Genomic DNA, 10,273 nt, shown 5'->3' with positions numbered 1-10,273 from the left:
TGGCTCCACAGTTCTTCAGGTACTTTATATTATCATCCACACTTGTAACCATAAGCTGCATTTTAAATTTCTGTGCATAATTTATATATCATCTTGGAGTACACATTTTATACTAATATTATGTTCTATGCTCAATGAAGAGTTTCTCCATGGATGGCCTATCAATGGTGCTGGATTCTGTCAAGATCTTATATATCCAAATGAATAGTTTTGATCTGAACAAGATTATTGGCTTGCTGCAATGCTTTCCATGTCTGAAGAAGTTGTATATAAAGGTGATAATTTCACGCACATTGGAAGCCCGCATATAGTGTACTAGAATTAACCGTTCAGCTGTTGCTCTTTCGACACTCTTCTTTTAGACCTTAACCGTTTTCAATCTTCATTTCTATTTAGGCAACAGGACGGGGTAAGAAAGTTATAACCAATCGGTGGATTTGTAAGCATCGGGATTTTCTCACTTCTCATGAGATTCGATTGAAGACAATAACGCTAGAACGATATGTAGCCAACCGTGCAAACACAAGATTTGTCACATTCTTCCTGCTGAATGCAAGGTTACTATTGTCCATCAGGCTTAAGTTTATCAGCAGCATGGTTTTGACGGATGGGTATGTCAAAGAGCAAAAAAGGAGTTTCAGGTGGGCAAAAGAGCTTCTGAACGTGCCGGGCATCTATTTACAACATATTGTGGTCATAATCCAGTAAATTTTACGACCCAGGATGTTCATTCTATGGACCTGACTGATCCATTTGACTGTGACTGCCGAAAACAGTGCTAGAGTTAGATGTTGTTTCCCTTTTCAATCTGGTTTTTTTGTAAACCTGATGAACAATTAACCCTCGTGCTTTTGTACAGTTTATAAGCTGGAGTTAGATGTTCCTGCCCTTTTCAACTTGGCTGTGACTGTCATATTTTCTTTGAAACAAGGCAAATGGCTTGCCATTCGTTTAATTTAGAGTGAAATATTGTAACAAATCCCAACCAAGGGAAATAACATCACTCTCACCGGCTGCTTGAGCTCACTGTACATTACAGAAGCCAAGTGATTAGCCCCCACCAGCACCCACAAACTTATTTCGAACTAGCACATCAAATGGGCTGTAAATTTTCATAGGAAAGGCTGCATGACCATGACAGATTTGGATTCTGACATTTGGGACCCGCGAGGAAATAGCCTATCCAAGGTGGTGTCGACTTACTAGCCAGTCAACAAACGATTCTGCCTACCAGCCGTTAGATTCACATCCAACATCTGTCGTGTATCTTCTATCTCTTGTCTTCTTCTTCCTCTAGCCGCCCAAACCAAACCACCCCGTCGGCTCCGCCTGCTCCCGCCTCCCATGGCTGGCTGCGCCTCCGCCGCCCTACCGTACGTACCCTCCAACGTTGGCCAGTCCCTCCCTCTATTCCCCCACACGTCCTGTTATTCTCCGGCGACGTCAGCCCCAACACGCACCCGCGCCCGAACCAGTCAACCCTCGTACTCCCCTCTGCCTGCGACTGGACCGGCGCATCTTCAACGGCTCCTGTTCGTTCCGTCCGAGGCCTCGCCGTCGGCCTCCGCCTTGTGGCCTTGGTTCGCTCGACGTGCGCGGTGCGCCGCCCTCTTGCGTTGTCAACGTCGTCAACAACTGAGAGGAACAAGGAGATGACTGTACGTGGAGAGTATGACAGTAGGGACCCACCAGCGTCATGGCAGTACGCAAGCAAGTGCCTCTATAGTACAAGCCCAAAAATATGGTTCCTCCTAATGGTTGGACATCTGGGGCTCACGCCATTGTCAACGTAGTCAATAAACGAGAGAATTACACTACGAGCGGCTGACACCAGGGACCCAGCAAGTCGCGCAGTTTTTTTTGAGGAACAAGTAGTTGTTATTTATACTAGTTTTAGCGACGGATCAGGGTAACAACGGGGCTGTGCGGGGGTTGTGGCCCGTCTAGCCAGGATTTTATTTATGTTTACCACATCATGAGCCCAGTTGTGTTTTTTTCTTGCTGAAAATGGCTAGCCCAGTTCTATTTTTTTTAAGAAATACCCAAACAAGGCCTACTTGCTTTATCGGCCCTGCTGGGCTGCAAATCTTTCAAGACGAGGAGAGTTTCATTCGGTTTGCCCAGAAATGGGCTGTACATTTTTAAAACACATCAAACCGGGAATTAGTTTCAATTTTTTTTCATTACAAGATCTTAAATTCCATTGATTTTTATGCGTGGACAATTATTTGGATTTTATATTTATATAAATTATTTTTCAAAATAGTTTGAATGTGAATCGATATTTCTGGATTAAAAACAGTTGACCTCACCGAAATATGCAAAATTTTGTATACTTTTTAACCGTGGCCACAATATGGGGTGTAATGCTAACAAAAAGAAGATGGGCTCCAAAAAAATTCTTAAGAATTAGCAAATGGGCTGTACATTATTAGAAATAATGGCAGATGGGCTGTATGTTGTTTTCCACAGATTTGAGGCTGACTTGTGTGCCTACTACAGGTTGACGCGTATGCTTTCATAAAAAAAAGGTTGACGCACACGCAACGCCCTGTCAACTTAGTCAACACACGAGAGCAGTGACTGTTGGATGTCCATCCAACGGCTGTCGTGCTTCTTCAATCTCTGCTCTTCATGCTCCAGCCGCTCAAACAAGCGCCGGCGGGACTGCCTGCTCCCTCCTCCTGCGGCTGGCTATGCTGCCGTGCAGGCCTCACGGCCCCACCGTACTCCCATCGCTGGCCTAGCCATCCCTCTACTCACCCACACATGTTGTTATTCTTCGGCGACGGCAGACGAACCAGTAAACCCTCGTACTCCTCCGCGTGGGAAACAACTGCCGAGTATTCCCTGGCTCCGTGTCGTTCCCTTCCTAGGCCTCGCCGTCGTCCACCGCCCTGGTGCTCTCGGCGCGGCCTGGTCAACATGGTCAATGAACGACATCCATCGGAAGTGGACTATACGTGGGGAGGCTAATAACTGGGTCCACGGTCGCACTCAAGGAAATGCTTCCTTATTACGCGCAAAATAATGATTCCTCCACTTGACAGCTAGGACCCACAGGAAGGGCCTCTGTATTTCGCGAAAAAACGTTCCCCCCGCTGATAGGTTGGACCCACCAGCTATATCTTCACACGCAAGGAAGTGCCTCCTTATTACGCCCAAAAAAATGAATACCCCCTGCTAGCTGGGACCCACCATATTGTTGGGCTGACTTGTGGGCCTACTAAGTTGACGGGGACGGAGGGCTTTGTCAACTTAGTCAATACTCCAATGACCATATGATGTTCATCCAATGGTCATAGTGCTTCTTCAACCTCTGGTCTTCTTGCTCCAGCCGCCCAAAGCAGCGCCGGTCGTGCCGCCTGCTCCTGCCTCTCGTGGCCGGCTGTGCTACCGCGGAGGCCTCACCGCCCCCATACTACTCCCACCACTGGCCAGGCCATCCCTCCACTCACCCACACCCCCTGTTATTCTGCGGCGACGGCAGCCTCACACCGCAGCCGAACCAGTGAACGCTCGTACTCCTCTCCGCGTGGGCATCCACTGCCGCGTCTTGCCCGGCTCAGCGTCGTCCCCTTCCTAGGCCTCGCCGTCGTCCACTGCCGTGGTGCTCTCGGCGCGGCGTGGTAAATGAGGTCAACGACCGACTTCCATTGGAAGAGTACTGTACGTGGAGAGGCTGACAGCTGGGTCCACGGCAGCCGCAAGGAAGTGCCTCCTTATTACGTGGAAAATAATTATTCCTCCACCTGACAGCGGGGACCCACCGGACGGGCCACCAGTATTTTGCAAAAAAAATTGTTTCCCCCTGACTGCTGGGACCCACCGGACGGGCGACCGTATTTCGCGAAAAAAACGTTCCCCCCGCTGTCGACTCGGACCCACAGGAAGTGCCTCCTTATTACGCACAAAAAAATGAATATTCCCCGGCTAGTTGGGACTCACCTTGGTGGGAGGCTGACTTGTGGGCCTACTAAGTTGACGGGGACGAAGGGCTTTGTCAACTTAGTCAATATGAACGATTCTAGCTCCAGTGACCGTACGATGTCCATCCAACGGCCGTAGTGCTTCTTCAACCTCTGTTCTTCTTGCTCCAGCCGCCTAAAGCAGCGCCGGTCGTGCCGCATGCTCCTGCCTCCCGTGGCCGGTTGTGCTGCCGCAGAGGCCTCACTGCCCCCTACTATTCCCACCGCTGGCCAGGCCCTGCGGCGACGGCAGCCTCACACCGCAGCCGAACCAGTGAACCCTCGTACTCCTCTCTGCGCGGGCTTCCACTGCCACGTCTTCCCCGGCTCCGCGTAGTCCCCTTCCTAGGCCTCGCCGTCGTCCACCGCCATGGTGCTCTCTGCGCGGCGTGGTCAACGTTGTCAAGGAATGACTTCCATCGGAAGAGTACTGTACGTGGAGAGGCTGACAGCTGGGTCCACGACCACAGCCCAGTTTTTTTGTGATTTGCCAAGTAAGTCGCTTTGTCAGGCCTGTTGGGCTGCAAATCTTTCAAGACGAGGAGAGCTTTCATTCGGCTGGCCGAGAAAATGGCCCATCAGTAATGAGAAATGGGCTGTACATTTTTAAAACACATCAAACCGGCAATTAGTTTCGAATATCTTTTTTTTCATTTCAAGATTTTAAATTACATTAACTTTCATGCGTGGAGAATTTGTTGGATTTTATATTGATATACATTTATTTTCAAAATCAGTTTGAATGTGAGTCAAAATTTCGGGATTAAAGACAGTTCGGACCACACCGAAATATGCAAAATTTCGTATAATTTTTTAACCGTGGCCACAATATGGGCTGTAATGCTAACAAAAAGAATATGGGCTCCAAAATAAACCTTAAGAATTAGCAAATGGGCTGTAAATTATTAGAAATAATGGCAGATGGGCTGTATGCTGTTTTCCACGGATTTGAGGCTTTCCTAAAAAAAGGTTGACGCACAAGCACTGACTGTTGGATGTCCATCCAACGGCCGTCGTGCTTCTTCAATCTCTGCTCTTCCTGCTCCAGCCGCTCAAACAAGCGCCGGCGGGACTGCCTGCTCCCTCCTCCCCGCGGCCGGCTGTGGTGCCGCACAGGCCTCCCCGCCCCACCATACTCCCATCGCTGGCCTAGCCATCCCTCTAATCACCCACACCTGCTGTTATTCTCCGGCGACGGCAGACGAACCAGTAAACCCTCGTACATTCATACTCACCTCCGCGTGGGAAACAACTGCCGAGTCTTCCCTGCCTCCGTGTCGTCCCCTTCCTTGGCCTCGCCGTCGTCCACCGCCGTGGTGCTCTCGGCGCGGCGTGGTCAATGTGGTCAACGACCGACTTCCTTCGAAAGAGTACTGTGCGTGGAGACGCTGACAGCTGGGTCCACAGCCGCAGCAAGGAAGTGCCTCCTTATTACGTGCAAAATAATTATTCCTCCACCTGACAGCGGGGACCCACCGGACGGGCCACCGTATTTCGCGAAAAAAACGTTTCCCCCCTGACTGCTGGGACCCACCAGCTACACCTTCGCACGCAAGGAAGTGCATCCGGGCAAAAAAAACAAAACGATTCGCCCCCCTGACTGCTGGGACCCACCAGCTACATCTTCGCACGCAAGGAAGTGCCTGACAGTTGGGACCCACCTGGTCGAAGCGTACGTAGCGTTGTCATTCTGGTTGCGAACGTGTACGTACATATATACTGGTGGATGTAGAGGCGCGCACGTGTCGTAGTAGAGGTGCGCACGTAGCATGTACACGTACGTACATCGGCCAGGGTGCAAGAAAGAAAATACAGCCACATATGTGTACATACGGGTGGGGTCTCGAACGCCTACTCGCGCATACGTACGGCGAGGGCTCGTTGACATGGCTCGGTCGGAACAAAATGCTCGTGTTCATGGGGAGGCAACGGAATGCGTCGTGTTCATCGGGAGGCAACAGAACGCGTGGGAGCCAACCGGCTGGGTCGGAATGGAATGCGTGGTCGTGTTCCTCGGGAGGGTTTGGACGGAATAGGCGATGGAAACGAGGCCTGGCGTACCGCAGAACGGTGGAAACGGCCTTGTGTTCGACCCGCCACGTTCGAAACAGGATCCTGTTCATCGGGAGGGGTCTGACGTACCTCAAAACAGACGAAACGGACCTCCTACGGTCGAAACGGGGGTCCTGTTGATCGGGAGGGGTGTGGCGTACCGCAAAACGGAGGAAACGGACTTGTGTTGGAGCGCTATGGTCAAAACGGGGGTCCTGTTGATCGGGAGGGGTGTGGCGTACCGCAAAACGGGACTCCACGGGATACTGTTCATCTCCACCGTAGACCTCCTCCAGCCTCCACGGGCTACCGTCGACCTCCTCTAGCCTCCACGGGCTCCTGTTCATCCAGCCTCCACCGCGCGCTACTCCACCTGCTACTGTTCAACCATCCCTCCACGGTCTACTGTTCATCCAGCCCTCCACACCATGGGGTCCTGTTCAACCACCCCTCCACCGTCTACTGTTCATCCAGCCCTCCACACCACGGGGTCCTGTTCAACCACCCCTCCACGGGCACCCCTCCACCGTCTACTGTTCATCCAGCCCTCCACACCACGGGGTCATGTTCATCCAGAGGCAACGCCACCGCTCACTGTTCATCCAACCCCCCCCGCAACACTCACTGTTCATCCAATCGATCGGCTTGAGTTAGCAGCAGTACCGAAGGAATCGCCCGATCGGGTTCAGTTAACAGCCATCGATCGATCGCTCGGGTTCAGTAACGCGTAGCCTGCAGTGCAATCGCTCGGGTTCAGTTAGAGCCCAACGCCTCGCTCGGGTTCAGTTAGAGCCAACGCCTTGCACACACGCGCGTACGTGTACGAGAGAAACGCGCATCGCTCGGCCCCCGACCTCCCACCGTAACCGGGAACTCCCCGAAATTTTCCTCCCCCTCGCTTCTACCATGGTTTTTTCCGTCATGGACGGCCCAAAGAATGTCATGCAGCTGCGTCTCCAGCCCGCCCAGGACGAAAAGCCCATTTTCTGTCATGATTTTTTGTCATAGAAGTAGGAACGCACCACATCTATGATGATACCGGGTTTTGTCACAATTATCGTCATAGAAGTGTCATATGTATGACAGAAAAAAATTGTTCGGCCCAAAATGTCACGAATGTGTCTTTTTTTTGTAGTGGGGGATTACAAGCTTTTAATTTAACAAGGCCCGAAGGCTTACAGATTAAAAAAGAGATAAGATGCCCGTGATCCCTTTCTTGTCCCTCTCCTCAGGAGGCAGGTCAAGGAGGCGAAAGGGCAAAAGGGGCGCCTAGGCGAGCTACGAGCAGCAGAAAGCACCAAGAGAAGGCCTCGGTGGCCGCCCACGGGTGGGCCGGTGATGACGGTGCCGGCAAAGGAGCTAGAAGACGAGGCGGCAGGACCAGCAATACGCGATGAAGGCGTCGGTGCCCGCGTACTCCGAGTTGACGGCCTTGCTGCCCGCCCTCTTCCTCTTCTGCAGCCTCCCGACGCCAGCCGCCCAAGGAGATGGCCCCGAGAAATTCAAGGAGCTGGCCCCTCCCCCGGCAAAGCTCTACCGGAGGAGCGGTCAGGTGCAGATGTTGCTGCTGCTGCACCCGCCCAGGCACGGGGCGTCCGACGCCTAGTCGCACTCGTCCCCGTCAGCTGCCCTGCTGTCCTCCTCATCACTCTCGCTCGAGGAAGAGCTTCCATCGTCGGAATCTCCGTCGGAGAAGCTCTCCACGCAGCACTTCAGGCGAGTCCCGAAGTCTCCGAAGACCTTGACGGAGGGCAGGCCGTCCTCCATTAATTTGAAGTAGAGGACGAGCCCCGCCGTCAGGCTGTGGATGCGAGCGAACGTCTGCCATCCACGACGGAGGTACATGACCCGAGGAACCGGGAAGTCGACGTCGACCCGCGTACCCCCATTCCCACAGGCCCTCATGTGCAATCTGAGGGATTGGGGTGGGCCACGCTCCATCTCCCGAGCAAACGGGGTTGGAAGACGAAGATAGCGACGCGGAGGCCGGCGCAGCCTGATGAAGAACTCACGGGGCTGGTCTCCAACGTGGCTTTCCATTGGAAAAGGCATCATTGGAGGGGGCGAAGCCGGCGCGCCGCCCCGTCCTCCTCTTCCTCGAGCACTACGGCCTCTGCCACGGCCTCACCCATGGCCTCGCCCCCTCCCCCTTCCCCTCACGGCTGGTTCCACCACCGCGGGCTCAGGAGGAGGAGGAACACGCTGTCAAGCGGCGACCCTTGCCGCCACCGTCGAAGGACCAGGATTCCCTTTCTCCATGGTGAGTGAAAGGAAGAAGCAGAAGTAAGAGGAGATAGGTGACAGAAGAGTGCGGGATGCCATCCCCCTTCCCCCTCCTTATAAAGGGGTGGGGTCGGGGCTCGGCCGCCCCGCTCGGCCAATCCAGCCACCAGAGGTGCAGGGAATCAGGACCGACCCGCTGCCCCAACCAGCCACGGCCCGGTTTCCTACCTCCACCGCTTGCCACCCCAAGCGCATGGAGGACGCGTGGCGAACATGCAGAACCGAGGGGACAGGTGAGGCGACCTCTCCCCACCCCGTGATCATGGGGTGTGGACGCCTTGAAGACCGCGACCCGGCCCCGCGCGGTAAATGAGCCGCGCCTCCACACCTCCCTCTTTTTATGGGGAAGGCGCGAGCCGCCTCTTTACCATGATGTGATGCATGCATGCGGGAACTGCCCCACGCATGCTGCCCACGTCACGCGCATCCCTCCACGCCACGCCGCGCCGCGCGCGGGTCATGGGAGCGCAGCGCGCGAAAAGTTTTACCGCAGTGAAAACCGCCCCGCCTGCCCGTGCACCGTTTTGGGCCTGGCCCAACACCGTGTTGCGCTTATGTGTGGCCCAGGCCCGGGGGCTCCTGTCGGTGTACAAAAGGAGGGGCGCACTTTTGTACCCCTTTACCTATGCACGGGCAGTCGGAGCCGCGCCCACGGTCACAGCAAGCAGAACAGGGGAGGTGAGCCAAGATAAAGACCGAAGCCCAAGACAAACAGAGCAACGCCAAGGCCAAGACCACGAAGAGCAGAGGGACGAAGCAGGTTCCCCCGGCAAGACCCTTGCCGGGGCCGCCTCAGCAGCCCCGGCAAGACCCTTGCCGGGGCAGCTCGCCCCACACCAACAGAGCGAGCCACCCTTGAGCCCACGGTCTCCAACATCGCGTTGAACCAGGGCTCGGGAGGCACCTCCACGGTGGCATGCAGATCTTTGTGAAGACAAGGAACACTCAAGATCAGATGAGGATTAGAAGATGACGATCCTCGGCAGGATCCTTGCCGAGGAAGGCCACCAGACCCCCGACAAGATCCTTGCCGGGGATGACAGCGCGCCATGACAAGACCCTTGCTGGGCCACCCGACAAGGTCCTCACCGAGAACGCCAGCAGGGCCACTACCAGGCCCGCACCAACCAAGTCTCCACCGTGCACATGCAGCTGCCAGCCCAACCAGCTGGGCGGGCACCTGCCTGGCAACATGCAGCTCCCAGGCCAACTCATCAAGCGCCTGTGTGGCGGCATGCAGGTCTTCGTGGAGGATCCACCGCCGCGCCACCTCAGCCGCCTACCTGCCTACGTGGCGCCGCATGCGTCGTTGGACAGGGCGCGTGTCGAAGCAAGGAGGAGCGGCCACGGACGGGACGGGCCTCACCCCCGTCCCCGATAAAGCAAGGGGACACCTAAGCTACACATTAAATGCGTCTTGTCCTGTAATACGAGCAATAAGCTCATAGCACTGTGCGCCTTTCCACCTCATGTGTGCCACTGTGGCAGCCCCTTTCGACTATAAAAGGAGGCCCATGGCATACTGGAGAAGGATTCGGCTCTTTCGAACCACGGACGCACCACAGCTAGTTCGAGAGCTCAAGAACTCTCAGAAATACACCCACCAAAGCAGGACTAGGGTTTTACGCATCCTCGCGGCCCGAACCTGGGTAAACGATCCTCGTGCTGGTTACTAATCCTGCTCTTCTCGCAACCCCGCGCCCCGGCAACCGTAGTAGGGATTCTTGTGATCCCATAGGTGTCGTTCCACAAAAACAGAGACAATGGCTTTGAGGAGATCAAATTCAGGAAGGACAGATATCTGACGACAGTCGAGATTGAGGGGCGCGGTGCGCCATAGAGGGCGCTACCGAGTTGAGAGGACTTGTGCGCGGCAACAATCCTTGGTGGGGAGAAGCGAGATGATCTCCCAAAGGATGTCTTCCGGGAGATCGCTAATGCGGTCCCCCGAAGATTCTACGGGTTCCTCA

The sequence above is a fragment of the Triticum aestivum genome, chromosome 3D, assembly GCF_018294505.1.
Source record: "Triticum aestivum cultivar Chinese Spring chromosome 3D, IWGSC CS RefSeq v2.1, whole genome shotgun sequence".
Lineage (NCBI taxonomy): Eukaryota > Viridiplantae > Streptophyta > Magnoliopsida > Poales > Poaceae > Triticum > Triticum aestivum.
The sequence above is the reverse complement of the archived record's forward strand: the minus strand, read 5'-3'. Positions refer to the sequence as shown.